General features: G+C 33.8%; 1 protein-coding gene across 1 annotated transcript in view; it reads right to left on the minus strand.

Moving 5' to 3' along the window:
• The window catches only part of Agbl4 (AGBL carboxypeptidase 4), a 1,086,156-nt gene that overhangs the window by 1,039,115 nt on the left and 29,823 nt on the right, over window positions 1-17,218 (minus strand). The gene's annotated exons all lie outside the window — the stretch shown is intronic.

Genomic DNA, 17,218 nt, shown 5'->3' on the forward strand with positions numbered 1-17,218 from the left:
ATACATGAAAATTTCAAGGGGAAGGGAGGAGGTCATGAAGGATTACATCCAACTTCCAGAAAGTCACTAAGATTAGGTCATGTGTAGCAGGATAAGATTCTTCTGAGATGCTACTGCACTAAACTGCAAAACTGCAGTATAACTTGGAATGAAGATTCAAAGGTGCTGGAAATGTTAGGACTATAGCACAAACATGAAAGAAAAATTTAGCATTAGAATGGAGCCCACAATAGAAAAGAGAAAGGCTACATGTGCTGTGTGAAGCATTGCCATAGGGGTGGGGCTGCCCAAGGCCACTAGGTTCCAAATGATTGAGTCAAAAGCCATGAATATTAGACATGGAGCTATATAATTTTAGTTGATTTGTGCCCAATTCACCCTTGCTATGCCCACATTCTTGATGTTGTGAATATTTACTCCCTGCCATTTTATACTAGAGTACACAAGTTAACATTTTTATTTAACAAAAACTCAAAGCAAAGATGTTGCTTTGAATATCAAAAAAGAATTTGGACTTTTGAACATTCTTCAGATTGTTCAGACCTTGGCGACTTTCACAGCTGGACTAAATGTATTTTGTATTGTTAAGTAAATATAAGACTTTAGAGCACAGGAATTGAATAGTCAAAGCTTCTCTTCATGTTATAAATGTATTTTCGATGTCTGAGATATTTGAAAATAACTGAATTCAAGTGAGTTTTTAATGCTGGCATTTATTTTTTAATCAACTAAAATGAAAACCAACAAAAGGCTATACTGTATGTATATATGTATATATTTTAAGAAGTTTGTAAAATTGTAAGACTCCATATGGGTTTATCAAAAGTCTTTTTATGTTAGCTAGCCATTCCCATCCTCCTGCCTCTCACCTGCCTGCCAATCCTTCACATCATTTAACTCTTTTGTCCTATTATCCTTCTTCGCCTCTACATACCATTTGCATTCAAGTCACAATTCTTATTTTTTCATTATAGAAGTATGTATGTTCAAAAATGGGATTTTTAAAAGCAGCCAAATATCTAATCAAAGACTTATTAGTCTAGACTCTATTTCAATTACTATTGAGAATTTGGTGTATTTCTTTTTTATATTTTGTTAATATGAAGTTAACTTCTATATTATTATAATACTACATAAAGTTATATCATGCATTTACATTTATTACTTTAAGTATTTTTATACTAACTTGAATTGTTTGACAATTAAAAACTCGGCGAATGTGTAAAATTCTAGAAAGTTCTATAGTTCTCTTAACTCCAGATAGTTTTATTCCATTCCATAAAAGATGTAGGTAAAAATTCAACTTAATGAAGAGACAGCAAAATGATTAATGAAGATAAAGTGCCAAATTTCCAAGCTCAACCTCTACAATCTCCACTTAGTGATAAACCATTGAGAAAATGTTTTGACCTCTCTACTCTTCAGTTGAACCTACTATAAAATAAAGGTGAAGAGAGTTATATAGCATAAATAACTGACAGGACCATCTGAGAATTTCACAGAAGATTTTGGAAAGTTCCTAGCACAGAGTAGCACTCATTGAATATTTTTAATATCATAAATAGTTATTTTATTATTATCATTATTATTATTCTCATCTATTACAATCTGGCTGAAATTTCCCCTCCCTCCATCTCCCCAATGTCTCCCCCATAAAGAATTCTCATTCAGGATATTCTTCTTAGATCACATTTTCAGCAGTAGAAATTACTGAGCCAAAGAGTACAAACAAATTTAAGATTGCCAAACTGTTATCTGAAAGTATGTAAATACTGATAATTTATATTAAAACAGAAGTGTACAAAATTAATATGGTTAGTTAAATTTATATTTGGTGTTTTATCTCTATTACATTTTTCTGGGAAGCAAAGCAAGATCAAAATTTTTCAATGATCTTTCCACAGCAATATGAATTTTAGAAGCTATTCAAATGTGAAAATACAGTCAATAAGAGATAAGGAAATCAGATAGGATGTCATAGTATCTGGTTTTAGAACAGTAAAATTAAAGCGGGCAGAAAGGGAAGATGCACGTGTCAGTCCTCCCCAAGCCTAAAAGCAGAACAGCCTGGAAAGGGTTATTAAGGCAGAGAATTGCTCATAATGTTAACAATGCACACTTACTCACTTATGAATTGTTAAATATAGACTTTTAAGGGGTTTTTGAACATATAATGCATATTGTATTTTATTCCTAAAAGTATACCATCTCTTGAAGAACTATATCATGGCTCAAAGATAAACCTATTTTTAAAGAACCAGATATAGAACTAAAAATAGTTTAGAGTCTTGCACATGCATACACATACACCATTACTCTCCAGATTGGATTAATGCAATGTATATAAACAAAGAGAAAGGAATGATTTGGGGCAGTGACATGTTTTTAAATATTTATCTATACAAAGTGAAAGCCAATTCCTTACTACTTTTCTCACAGTACATTTGCGATTTACACAAAAACTATCAACCCTCTTTAGACATTCTAACAATATATTAGTACAGCTGAAAACTATTTTTCAATATTGATTTTTTTTCATTTTTAATATCAGTATGTTAGAGAGCATACCAACTAAAATACTATATTTCCCAGCTTCCCTTGCAGCTAAATTCCTCCAGATAACTAAGGTCTTGCCAATGATAGGTAAACAGAACTTTTGCACGGAAAGCTAGAAGATTTCTTCTAAGAGAAGAATTAAGACTCCTAATTTACATTTTCTTTTGTCATTCTTTGCTACAATATTGAAATAATATGAAAGCAGTGCTCGTTCTAAAAAAATGTCTTTATAATATGAAAAGAAAAATAGCAGAGGGTAAAGGAAGGATCATAACTCACAGGTGACAGACCAACACTAAGGAACTAATTTTGAGCTGCCTAACTCTAGAGTTATTTCACACAACAAAAACTTTTAAAAAATATTGTTCTTTTTAATATTTCCATCATAAATAGAAACACTAATATGCAGAGCCAAAATTCACTTAAATTTGGTTTTGTACATCATGGTTGTCCTTTTTAGCAGCCCCTTAATATTCAGAAATGTCATAAGATTAGATCAGTAATAGTATTTCAATTCAATGAGCATGAATATATTAAACAAAGAAATAGGATAAGAAGTCCTTGGGTCAAATAAAAACTATATTTCTTTTAATGTCTTTATTCAAGTATAACTTATATACAAAGCAACATATGTGTAATATATACAAATTGGCAAACATGAAGATAAGCATACATTATTGGAGCTATTATCATAATCGACATCACAGACATATCAACCATTTGTTGTGTGTTTTTTAAAGACAGAGGGGAGAGATAACATAAGATCTACTCTCTTAGAAAATTTGATTATAGAATATAGTTACGTACAGGAATATGTGAGTATACATGTGTATATACATTTCCCTATTATCCATTCATCTAAAATAACTAATACTTTGAAACTTTTCACTAATATCATATCATTTTTCATCCCTCCCAAACCTGGTAATCCTCATCTCACTGCTGCTACTCTAGATTCCTCATATACATGATATTACATGGTTTTGTTTCTTCTGTGTCTGGATATTTTATTTAGCATTATACTTTACAGGCTAACTGATACTATTAAAATTGCATCCTTCTTTCACCTTATTTTTAAGATTCAATCATATTTCACTACATGATAAAGCACATTTTCTTTTGTCTACTTGTGCATTAATGGTTATTATTATAATCTTAGGGGGACCTCAAGAAAATTTAGAATTATGATCAAGTCCTGACTGGAGTATTCTGTGTGGCTTGATCTTCTCAGCCAGAAGTCTTGAGGATGTTCTGATGTAGAACTCAGACACCTGGGCCATCTGTTCCTAATGGAGATTCTTTAGGGGGTCTTTCTTGTTCAAACCTGATTTTTCTTAACCCAGAATGAATCCACAGCCACTGATTTCCTATGGAAACAAAAGCAAAGCCTCTTCCCCAGTGTAACTTATCTTTTGACCTAAATTTTGAAGTCAAGGCATTTTCAAAATATATATGTTGGATTAATCCAGCAGCATTTATAATCAAATGTCTTTTAGCAGCTTTTGATCCTTTTTCAGCATTCAAACAATTCAAAGACAACATAATAACACCCAGTATCCAGACTCTCTGTGTATTTTCCATCTTATGTGGCTTTTTTAAAACTCTCTTTTCTTTTTATTTTTAATTTTTGGTTTTTGGAGACTAGGTTTCTCTGGCTGTCCTGGCACTTACTCCATAGAGCAGGTTTTTTGAACTCACAGAGATTCACCTGCCTCTGCCTCCCAAGTGTTGGGATTAAAAGTGTGTGCCACCACACCTAACTTCTCTCTCTCTCTCTCTAGGACTTACGTTATCCTTTTTATTTTCTCTCCCAAACCTACATATAATTTTAAACACACTGTAAACCATTTAGAGGTTTTCTTCATTTGAATCTATCTTTACTGTTTATCTCTCTTTTTCTGACCACATGAGTCTTTAATTTGATAAGCAATATAGCTAGAATTAAAGCCATGGCTTTGATGACTGGATCCACCCTGTTCTCAGCTTTCTGCAAGTCTAGCCTCATGGCAGAGGTACTGTAGGGAGCCATGTTTATTGCCACAACTCTACGGAGTTTCAAGATCTGTGCTGCCACCAAGAATCATGCTGTCGGCTATTCATAAACATCATTTAAGTGTTTGCTGGCGGGTCCTCTTAAAACAGCTACAAGGTTTTTGCAGCTAAAGCCGAGTCAGGAAGCCTCTCTTAAAGTGAGATGTGCTTGGCTCTAGCAAACAGAGCCTATCTGAGAAAATGCTGCTAACAAGAAGCCTTGCTTAATTCTGTTCCTTTGTGTCTAGAATTACTTCTCTAGAATTCAAGATTAGGTGGAAATCTAGTGCAACTAAACTCCATGGAATATATGAGAGTGACCCTAACAAAAACTCCTAGTAATGGGAGATAAGGAGTCTGAACCAGACATTTTCTAAAATCAGGAAGGCCTCTATTGGTGGGATCAGGACACTAACCCAGACACAAAACCTTCTACCTACAGTTTGTTCTGCCTGTAGAGTACTCTGGAACCAGAGTCTAGCTGAATCTTCATCAAAGAGACCAGAGGGACTTCATTTAGCATTGGATGGGACCAGATTCACAGTTCCACAGTTAAACATTAGGCAGAGTTCTGCAGATCCTGCAGAGGAGGGGCATGGAAGGAAGGATCAGAGGAACCAGAGGAGTCAGGGACAACAAGAGAACATGGCCCACAGAATCAATAGGCCAGGACTGGGGTGGGGCAGCTCACAGAGATAAGGGAGCCTGTAGAAGGTCTGCCCTCAGCCCCTTGCATATATATGGTTGAGTAATGTGGTGTTCTGGGATTCATAACAGTGGGAATGGGGCAATCGCTGACTCTTTTGCCTACTTAAGGGGCTGTTTTCCTCCTGCTTGGATGCCTTGTCCAGACTTGATGTGATGGTATGTTTCTGGTTTAATTGTAGCATATTATGCAGTTATTGGTTGATGCACCTGAGAGGCATGTTCATTTCTAAGGAGAGACAGAGCCAATAACTTGTGTGGGTCTTGGGGAGAAAGGAAATGGGAAGGATGCTGGGGGAAGTGAGGGGAGGGGAAACTGCAGTCAGGATATAATAAATGAGGGAACAATAATTTAAGGAAATTACCTTTAAAAAGTAAAACAAATATGATAAAGCCTATATTAACCAATTATTACTATGTTCTAGTACTACATTAGGTATTGAGAAAATAGAGATAACAAGTTCAAAACTTCTGTCTTCAGGAGGAAGATCCTAACCTAATTAAAATTAAGGAAAAGTGGATAATTGCAGTATATTGTCATAAGCATTGTAACAGAGATAAATATGAAGTATTATAAGATCATGAAGGAGTATTACTAATTTAGGGAGAATTCCAAGAGAAAGTATCACTTAAGAAGAGCTCTGAAGAACTAATGAACACATGATCCCTAGAAAAATGCTAAAAGGTTTGAAAATATAATGCCGTACTATAGACATGACACAGGGTGCATACATCCTTTGATAGATGACTGTGCTTCAGCGGTAAGCAAAATAGGTAAATACATATTGAAAGTAGATTTTGTAAGGAGTATTGAAAGTTACATTCTTGTTATTTAAGTAAGCTGGTAAAGTTACTTAATTTCCGAAAATATGAAATTAGATAGAATAATAACACATGTTTAATTATAATTACAATATATGTTGTTCAGTGCCACACCTCGCTCACAGCAAATTTTAATAAACAACTGATAAGAATAAAAAAGAGGGGCACATCCTGGAAATGCATTCTATGAAATGGTAGTATGTTAACCTGAAAAGTCAGAGGGAGCTACTGAGGGGTATTAAGCAAAATGTGTATATTTTAGAAATACCCTTCTAACTACAATATAGATACTGTATTGAATATGCAATGATCAGTCATTACTAAAAAAAAAAAATGATAACTGTATAAACTGGCTCTGGCTACAATGACAGAGAAATTGGGTGTAAGTGATGTTTTGATTTGTATTAAGTTGATATTATGCAAGTTTCAAATGAGTGCATACGTAGAAAATATTACAAGAATTCATTACATTTTTACTTAAAACATTTTTTTTTACCTTTCAATATATTTTGATCCTATTCCTATTGATATCTTGTGCATCCGGCTCACAAAACTACCTCCCAAGGTTCAGGTTAGATGCTACAGCTTAACAAAAGGAACACAGAAAATTTCTTCTCTGAGTGGTTACAGAATGAACTAACACATATGCTGTACCAGTCATGCTCCTTATTCTTTGGCCTAATTCTCTGGTCCTAATCATCTTTAACTTCTTAGCTCTTATTCTTTAGTTACAATTCTATAGTGTTAAATCTTTTTCTAATTCTCTGTTTCAATTCTTTGTTCCAATTTTCACTGCTTCTCTGTTCACCTAGCTTAAATACATTTTTTTTTTACAGGAGGCTTGAAGCAATAAAAAAAAAATTACAAGAGTTACATCTCATTGGTCAAAAGCAAATTCATTTCAGTGAGCAATAAGAACAAAACCCTTTACCATGACAATACAAAGTTTCAAGGTTTCTGGAATGAGACTGTGACCAGAGAGTGGGGGCACAGTGCCCAGCGAGATAGGCTATGAGATATAGTTCTTTTATCAGTTAGACTTGGCAAACCAGAATTGGTATGATTTTTCAGACTTCTTTGTGTTAATAACCTTGGTTAGATACCTGTGACTCTGACCTTGTGCGTAACTGTAAAGTTTCAAATGTATGATCCATTTACCAAAACCTTTAGTCTAGTTTGAACTTGCTCTGAGGTAAAAATGAGCTAACTGCATGCAATTTGCCTTAGACTGAGGAGAAATTGTTATTTTTTTGTGTTAGTCTGAGTAAAAGGAACAAATCAGGCTTTAAATGTCTCAGTCTTGCGGAACAACAGATATAATTATGAAGCATATCCTAGTATATTTTTTATTTCAAAATCATACAAATAATGAGAAGTCATCTTCCTGACCATCCACAGATATATGTGTGCCCAGCAGATAGAATATTTTCATGAGATAAACACACACACAGTGGGAAAACATGCAAAAGCTACTCTTAAGGAAAAAAAAGAAATGACTCATGAGAGAAATTGCAGAAAGAGGTAAACAGTTTTACAGCCAGTGACCCCACAGTTGTGCCAAGTGGGGTTCCCCATCAGAGAATCACTCATCTGGTAAGTCGAAGTTTCATAATTTCATGGTTTTAACAGCTGAACAATATTAGATAAATGTACCACAGTTTCATTATCCATTAAACAGTTGATGGACAGATAGGCTATTTCAAATATCTGGCCACTATTAACAGAGCAGCAACGAACATGAATGAAAAAGTATCTCTTTTGTAATATATAGTCTTTATGGTATATGGCCACAAGCAGTACAGCTGGGTCTTGTGGCAGATCAGTTTGCAGCATTTTGAGGAACCTCTACACTGATTTCCAGAGGAGCTGGACTAGTTTGCACTCCAACCAGCAATGAATTAGTGCTTCCCTTTCCCTGCATTCTTGTCAGCATGTGCCATCATTTGTTTTATTTACTTGTGTTTTGAAATCTGAGCAATAATAACTACCTGAAATGTTGGTTATGTTTTAAATTTTTGAAAATACATATGGCAGCATTAGTAAGTACTAAGTAGAAAACGCTTCCTCTAAAATGTTATATAGAAATGGGACAACATGGTCTCTTTACAGAAATAGCTAAGTCTTGAACAGTACAGAGTCAGAGGAAGTAATAGATGCGATTAAGAGCTGTGAAGATCACTGACTGAAACGTATTCTCCCAGTCAGTCCCTAAGCTATAAAGTGATAGTAAGCTAATTTTGAACTATATAATTCCATAAAACAATTCATCTCTAATCAAATACAAGACCATTTGCAGTAGAGATGTTTTTTCCTTTTGTGTCCTTCCTCATGCAAAATAGACAGAATTGGATGAATGTGAAAATGCCACAGAAATTTACAAACTTAAGGTGTTGCATTCTTTCAAAAGAATTAATAACATCTTTGATCATCTGTGTATGTACCAAATACTTATATGTATAATGTTACTTAATTCTTGCCTGCACACTTTCCTTATTGGCACCTGAGGCACCACTGTGACCAACAGCTTGGGTATGCCTTTCACCCACTCACTTGGAATTGTGCTGGCTGCAGTTGATGGTCAGTACCTGTGGCTATTTAAATGAAAAACTCAGTTTTTCAGTCAAAAAGGACATCCTCCAAGATCTCATCAGCACTTGGCTAGCTGCTACTACCATTCTAGACAATATAGATATAGCAGAATATTACCAACATTACAAAAGATTTCTTTGAGTAATACTGATTCAGAATATACTGGGATATTAAAATGTTAGAATACATATACTTTACAAACAGAAGCACACATACAATGCTGTATTTTGAGATACAGTGTTTTAAAGAATTCTAATAATATATAAAAGCCTGTCTCAATTATCCACAATTAAATCTCAATCCCTAAGGGTATAATTGATGTTATAGAAAATACCTGGACAATATGAGAATATTTTATAATACTTTAACATGATCTCATTGAAATTTTAGTAGATGCTGTCTGGGCTGGGAGAATAGAACAAAAGATACAAAAATAATGGAGAGTAAAGAAATAATCACTTGTAGTGATATTCAAAATGAAAGGAACAAAATTATTTTATTGAAAAAAGACAATTATCTTGTATTATTATGTTACTAATTTCTCTGGATTATATTCTTTTCAAAAATATGTCTTAGAAAGGCATTAAGAATGTACTTTTAAAAATATATTTCTGACATTTCACTAGGCTCTTTAAAAGGATATTAGGTAGAAGAACCATGGTACATTAAAGAAATTTATTGCTTTCAATTTAGTGTTCCACAGAAGCAGGAATATGTACATAAGTTAGAGGAATGTCAAAGAGAAGAAAGAGAATGGAGTTTGAGGGGCAAAGTGACTAATGATAAAATATTCATATCTATGTATAGCTAAATCAAGTCACTTATAAAAGGTCAAATAAAAAAGTACAAATATGTGAGGAGTACAAATTTTAAGAGATTTTTAGCAATGATATTTTATCATAAGATGGACAACTCCAATGATATACATGAAGCCAAATTTAAGAGGGCTTCAAAGAATATAATTTCAAAAAGCAGAATTTTCATGTATAGAGATACATCTTCTTACTAATCATGGTAGTACATGTCTTTAAAACCAGGATTTAGGAAGTAGAGGCAGAAGGATCAGAAGCCCAAGGCTACACTCCACAACAAAGTAAATTTGAAGCCTGTGCTATAACACCTCTGTCTCAAAGCAAAACAAAAACTAACTGCACAGAAAAGAAACATGCCTTCTGTAGTAAATAAATGGAAAACACAATGAACATTATCTATCATTGTGCTTTTTAAAAATCTAAGTATTAATAAACCATTGGAACAATTTGTTACTAATCAAGCATTCTATTTCATTTTGACTCTGCTCTCATGGTGCTATGATATACCATCTTTTTCTCAAAATGCTTGTCGTGACCCTAATAGACTATCTCCTGAGATAAAGTAACAGGTTTCCTCCTAGAAGGAAGTAACATGTGTGCTGATGGATTTCATTCAGAAAGAAGTTCACACTTACTCCTACTATCCTCTCCAATATCCACCTCCTCGTTGAATTCTTTTGACATTTTTATTTTTAAGTACATATGCTTTAAAGTTTTAAAAGAAAAATACTGGAAGATGAAAAAAGAATAAAATTCACAAAAAACTAGAAAAAATAAATATACAAGAAAAATTATGAACATTTAAACCTGCATAGGAGTCTACATGACATATCATATACATTTTTTATAAAAATGTTCCAGATCTCAGAGATTCCAAAGATATCAAATGATGTTGCTGTTACTATAGAAACTATTCTTTTAATGAATCTCAGATTAAATAACTGCATAACACAAATTCAAATCTGAAATGCAATTACTATTCTAAAGTATATTTACATATTTTATTTTATAATGGTTACATAAAATAATATAAAATATTAGGAATACCTTTTACATGTGCAAAAACAACTAGCAGTTATAAATTTAATTGAGATTCTGCCCTTAAATACAATAGTGTTGGGTATAATAAAATTCTACCTTATAAGAAAAACTTATACAGACTCTACCATTCTCTTGCTGCTTGCAAAAGCACTAATTTATATGCAATGAGATATTCCTGTAAATTTACCATCTTGCATAAATGGTGCAAATTCAGGGCAAGTATAAAAGACTCCCTAAAGGTTTGCACACATCAAATCAATATTCAAAAAATGGCTAACAAATACCTTACAAAACTCACAGCAAGTGACTTGAAATAACGAGCAAGAAAGAGTCTACCTTGTCTAGAAGTATAACACATTCTCCTAGTCTGCATAGCTAAGGCTAAGACTCTCTTCCCCAAGGGTTGTACATTCCAGTCACATCACTTCCCATATTGAGTTAAACAGACCAAGCTCCAAATCCTATCTCTAACATTACTACACTATCACAAGCTATGTACTTAACCTCTCTAAACCTGTAAAATGAAAAAGACACTTGCCTTATAGAAGCAAAACAAAAGATTAGTAATATTTAATGGATGATGTCTTGAAATGGTTTCTACATTTATTTGATCCTCATTGCTTGACAGTATCCATTACTATGATGAGCAAATGTTTGGAGCCTTTGTTATTACTGTGCTACTACAAGTATAATAAGATAAAAATGTCACAACATTGTGTTTATTTTCTACAGTCTGTTAACGAATATATCTAAAATCAAGGAAGGAATGCCATATATGACTCCTTGATAGAACTGGCTAGAATGTGGTTGCAAAGCTAATCTGCTTCAGCTCATTTCAACCTTCTTAGCTTATCTGATTCCACTGTTGGATGGAGAAGAGAAAAACAGCTTCATTTCTGGAAAGACTTTCAAAGCTGAAGCAATTAGTAAACACTAGACCTAATATATACATATATCTTTTCCCCTTACTTTTTGTGATTTATAATATTCTTATAAACATATATGCGTGCAAATATCACTCATATTTCTAATCCTTATCTTAGCACTAGTTGATTTTTTCAACATTATGCATTGTCAAATGAAGATGCTGTCCCTATTTTTTCCTGTACCTTTCATCCACGTTCCACGTTCCATATCTTTAGTTTCAGGTTGTCAGTTTTACATTCTTTTACATGATTTTCTGTAGACATAGTAATTGTGACTACCATGCTCTAAAAGTCGATTGTAAGCCAGCTAACACCACTTAACACATAAAATCTATAGTGCCAGATGGTCTTGGGATTGCATTTCCTTTTTCATGAGTCTAATGCCACAATATACAGAGTCCATATGAAGAAAATATTCTTTGCATCAAGATAAAATGTGTTATCTTTTCTCACCTCTGTCAACTGCTTTAAGCTGTACCATATTTTTATTTCACCTCATTTTCAAAAATTATTGCTGTTTTACTTTTCCTATTATTTTAATTGGTTTTCTATATTTCTTACTTGATAAGTAAGTAATGAAGCTTCAGACTGCCTAGACATGCACTGTGCCTAGACATGCACTGAAAAACTGGTTAAGCGTACTGGATTTTCTCCAAAAGTATCCTTCCAAAAATGCACTATCAGTATCTTACTACTTTAATCTAAACTAGCCAATATCTAAACTTGCTGATTGATAGTCACCTTCTGATTTCCCTTAATGTCATCTAAAATTGGATCCATTTTCTCTCTCTGCATATTCTCCTAAATTTTGATCATTTATATCCCTAAGCAACTTTTGAAAAAAGAAGAAATATACAGAAATATACATTATAATTTCCTGTGTGTCTGAAAATTACTTTAACCCATGCTGACATTTCACTGAAAAAAAAATATTGCTGGATGTAAAATTCCACTATATCCAGATAAATTCTTCGGGAATTTTGAAGAAATTATTCTGCTGCTTTCTAGCCCAATTATGTATATCTGTAATCACTGAAATTCTGCGCTTAATGAACAGTTCCCTATTTCTCATTCTTCAGCCCCTAGTAGCTATCATTTTACTTTCATTATGAATTGGAGTGTTTTATATTCCACATAAAAATAGAATTATATTAAATGATCACTTTATGACTGGCTTATGCCATTTAACATAATCTCTACAAGGGCCACCCAGGTTATATAACATCTGATGGGGATTATCTTTCAAGACTTAACAACATTCCATGGTGCATGATGATACAACAATGCCACATTGTGTTCATCCATTCATTGGCCAATGAATAGTCAGGTTGTCTCCACATACTTGCCACTGTGCATAATGCCGCTATAAACATAAATGCACAAATCTCTTCCAGATCCTCCTTAGGAGTCTTTTGTGCATATAACTAATCAAGATAGTACCACATAAAACTGCTATCCTTGTTGGGTACATGTGTATAATCCCAGCACTCGGGAGGCTGAGGGATGGGCTGCCATGAATTTAAGGCTAACCTGTACTACAAAGTGAGACACTATCTCACAAACAATCACACACACACACACACACACACACACACACCAAATCAGCAACAACGACGACAAAGAAAACGGCTCTTCCCTTAACTAAACTACAAAATAAACTGGCACTCTTCCTGTCTTATGTAAACTACTCTAGCCAATACCATGGCACATTAATTGTTTAAAATTAAGAAACTTCTCAGGTATACATTGTGTTTATGCTACTATGTATGAGTCAAGTTGTAAGGTTTTTCCAATGATTTAGTGTTTGTATTATAGCACTCTGCTTTATGTCGGCTGCATGTGTGTCATTGTAATTATTTTAATTAAATATCACACAAACAGCTGTTGTATTACAAATATAAAAGAAGACCATTCAAAGAGGAACAAAGTTGAATGTTTGAAGAAACACCAAAAAAGTAAACTGACAAAAAAAAGGAAAACCACCCTATTGGTTTAAGTACAGAACAGATAACTGTGACATACTTAAAAACCATAGCAACTTCAATTTTTGCTCAAATTTAAGGAAACAAAAAACCCACATGGACTTCTAATAATAGGAACAATACCAAAAGAAAACTTTAAGCCCTCTATCCAAATATATGAGAATGAATATGTATTAACATACATTAAGTTGTGTTTGTTCTATTTTTATGATTCACTATGTTAACTAACCTTTCCAATTATCGGACTATCTGTTGACTGACATTATTATAGATGAGAAATATTACTCTATTTCCACTGTAGAATATTTAAAACAATTTAACCTATATATATTACCTATACATGTATGTGTGCATGTGTGTATAAGCATATATATATATGCTATAACATTACTGTTACATATACCCATAAACATTGGATTTACATGTCCTGATAAAATAATAATAATATACTAACACAATAATAACTGGATACCCAGTTCATATTTAATGTTTCTGTGCTTTAGTTTCCTCATAAAGATAATAACAGTGTTTGTTTGGGGGGATTGTGCCACCCATGTAATAAATGTATGCTACTATAATTTAAGACAAGTTCCATAATGAGAAAAAATTCTGTGTTGTAATCATAAATTAAAAAATGGACCCTATGCTTTGTCTCTTTTATCTATTTTATAATCTTGTGGAAAATATTTTTTCTTCATGCTTTTCTGAAATATTCTCCCCTCTATGGTAGAAAAGGTTGTGAGACAGATTTTTATGTAATTCATGATTCTCTCAAAACTACTTTATAGCAAAGGCTGGTCTTGAACTCCCAATCCCCTATCTCCACTTCCTAAGTAATAGCATTTACAGTTTCCTGTAGTAATTTAAAATAATTTGTTCAATTTTCTTTCAAGTATTAATTCAATGGATTTAATAAGGCCTCCATAGGCCACCAACTTCCCCACTGAAGATATTACATTTTGTCTATTGTTGGCATTTCCTCATAATGCGATTTCCCCTTTTATTGAAAATAGACTATTTTCTCATAAAATATATCCAGATTACAGTTTCCCCTCCCTCTACTTCTCCCAGTTCTTCCCCACTTTACCCCATCCACATCCACTCTCTATGTCTCAATAGGAAAAAAAAGACTTCTAAGAGTTAACAATACAAAATAACAAAATAAAGTATAATAAAACAAAAAATATTACATCAAATTTGGATAATGCAAACCAACAGAAGGAAAAGAGCCCAAGAGAAGGCACAAGTATCAGAGATCCAATCACTTACACACTCAGGAGTCCCATAAACTAAATAACATATATGCAGAGGACCTGTTGCAGACCTAGGCCCTGTGCTTGCGCCTTCAGTCTCTGTGAATTCGTATGAGCTTCACTCAGTTGATTTAGAGGGCTTTGTTCTCCTGGTGTCCCTCCATCCCCTCTGGCTCTTCTACTCTTTCCACCTCTTCCACTGGGTACCCTGAAGAGAGGGATTTGATGCATACAACCCATTTAGACCCATTTAGAGTTAAGTGTTCCAAGATATCCACTCTCTCTCTCTCTCTCTCTCTCTCTCTCTCTCTCTCTCTCTCTCTTCTCTCTCTCTCTCCTCTCTCTCTCTCTGTCTCTCTCTCTCTCTGTCTCTCTCTGTGTCTCTCTCTTTCTCTCTCTGTCTTTCGATATTTGTGTGTGATATCTGACCATGAGTCTCTGCTGCAGGAGGAAACTTCTCTGTAGCTACATAAGACACTAATCCATGAGTATAACGGAATATCAAGTATCATTTTTATCCTTTTTTTTAAGGCCAATAGTATTTGGTTTTACCCTAAGTCTCTGAGCGATCTAGTCTCTGGTTCATAGTCACCCAATCAGTGTCAGGTATGGGTTCCATCTCATGGAGTGGCCTTAAGTCAAATCAGACATTGGTTGGTTACTCCCACAAACTTTGTGCCACCATTGCCCTAGCATATTTTTCAGGAAGGATAGCATTACTAATCAAAGATTTTATGGCTGGGTTGGTGTATATATTTACCTTTTGGTAGCCTTCAGAGTGCCTTTCTATACCAAAGACACTAGAGCACGGGGGTGAAAGTTCTATGCAGGCACCAAACCTGACCTCGCCATATTCAATTAGTTGTGTGGGCATCATCTTCAGCAACAAGGTCTTGCTGTCAGTTTGTGGAGAGCAATCTATTGTCTTGGCAACATTCTGAGTTGCTTGGAATTTCCATGGGACCCCTTTGGCCAACAATTCAATAGGATATAATAACCCAGTCCCAGTACTAGAAGCTTTGGTGACAAAAGATGACCAGTTGAGACTGTATCTCCCATTATTTAGAGGCTTTACTAGAATCAATTTTAAAGAAAAATATGTCTAACAATTGTGCATATGACTGAGTGGTAATAATTAAGATGTGTTCAAAACTCTCTTGGAACCTAAAACTACTTGAATTTTAATAATATTATTTAGATTAATCAACAGTTTGAGTATCTAATTAAACATTTATTCATTTTTTTCAGAATTACAGAAGTTTGTTTTTAAAAAAAAGGGTGGGGAATTCAAAAGATTGAATGAAGCTCAGTAGCCTCCACTGATGCAATGTGATTCCCATTCTTGAATGCCAAAATTTATTCTAAAGCAAACGAACATCAGGTAAAGTTCAAATATTTCTGCAATCATAAAAAATGCACTTCTTAATAGATCTCTGACAGTGTTTTACATTTATAAGTACATATCTAAATTTTCAGTAAGTAATATTATGACTCATAGAGTCATTTTAAAAGATTTGATAATAATAGATCTCATTGCAAATAACATAATCAGAATGTTTCAATCACAATATTCCAAAGCCATATTCTACTAAGCTGAAAGAAATACATAAATAATAAACCAATTGTGAAAATATCTGAAATCAGAAAACACAGCACTAAACATTTATTTCCTATAAAAATATGAAATGTAAAATGCCACTGAATAAACTAAAACTGTAATATCTGTAACCTATATTTTCAAGACTTTGTAAACTATCATAAATACTCAAAAAATTCTCACTAAGTTAAGATACTGTAATGGGAAAATTTCAATTCCTCAGATCACCTCCATTGCATAGCACACTGGAGAACTGCCCTCTCCCCTTGTGCCAAAAGACAAGAAATACATTACATAGAACTTATAATGTACTAAATTTATATTATAACCTAAACCTTGATGTAATAACAGTTTCCTTCTTGTTCAGACATTCAGCTCTATAGCTAGTGGTCCTTTCTATCTTCCACATAATGTTTCACAAAACTGTCATTAAACTGGAGAGAGTATGGCAGGTACAGGTCAGGTGTGATTCTCATTCCTTCCTATTGGATTTCATTAGTTAAGAATCGCATAGGCACATTTAGCTTTAAAAATAAACATTAGAAACAGAAATATTTGTAAATGTATGTTACTTTTGTTTATGTTGTATTTGTTTAACTCTGTAAAGTTATGTTACTGTACCTGCCTGGCTAAAACACCTGAAGGTCTAATAAAGATCTGAATGGTCAATAGCAAGATAGGAGATAGGACAGGCAGGGCTGGCAGGCAGAGAGAATAAATAGGAGGAGAAACCTGGGAGGAGGGAAAAAACAAAGAACAAGGGGCCAGTGTAAAAGCCATACAACCAACCACAGAATTAAGAGTGAGAGTAAGATATACAGAAATAAGAAAAGTAAAAAATTCCAGAGGCAAAAGATAGTTGGGATGATTTAAGTTAAGAAAAGCTGGTAACAATCCAGTGAGC

The sequence above is a fragment of the Chionomys nivalis genome, chromosome 11 (assembly GCF_950005125.1).
Source record: "Chionomys nivalis chromosome 11, mChiNiv1.1, whole genome shotgun sequence".
Taxonomy (NCBI): domain Eukaryota; kingdom Metazoa; phylum Chordata; class Mammalia; order Rodentia; family Cricetidae; genus Chionomys; species Chionomys nivalis.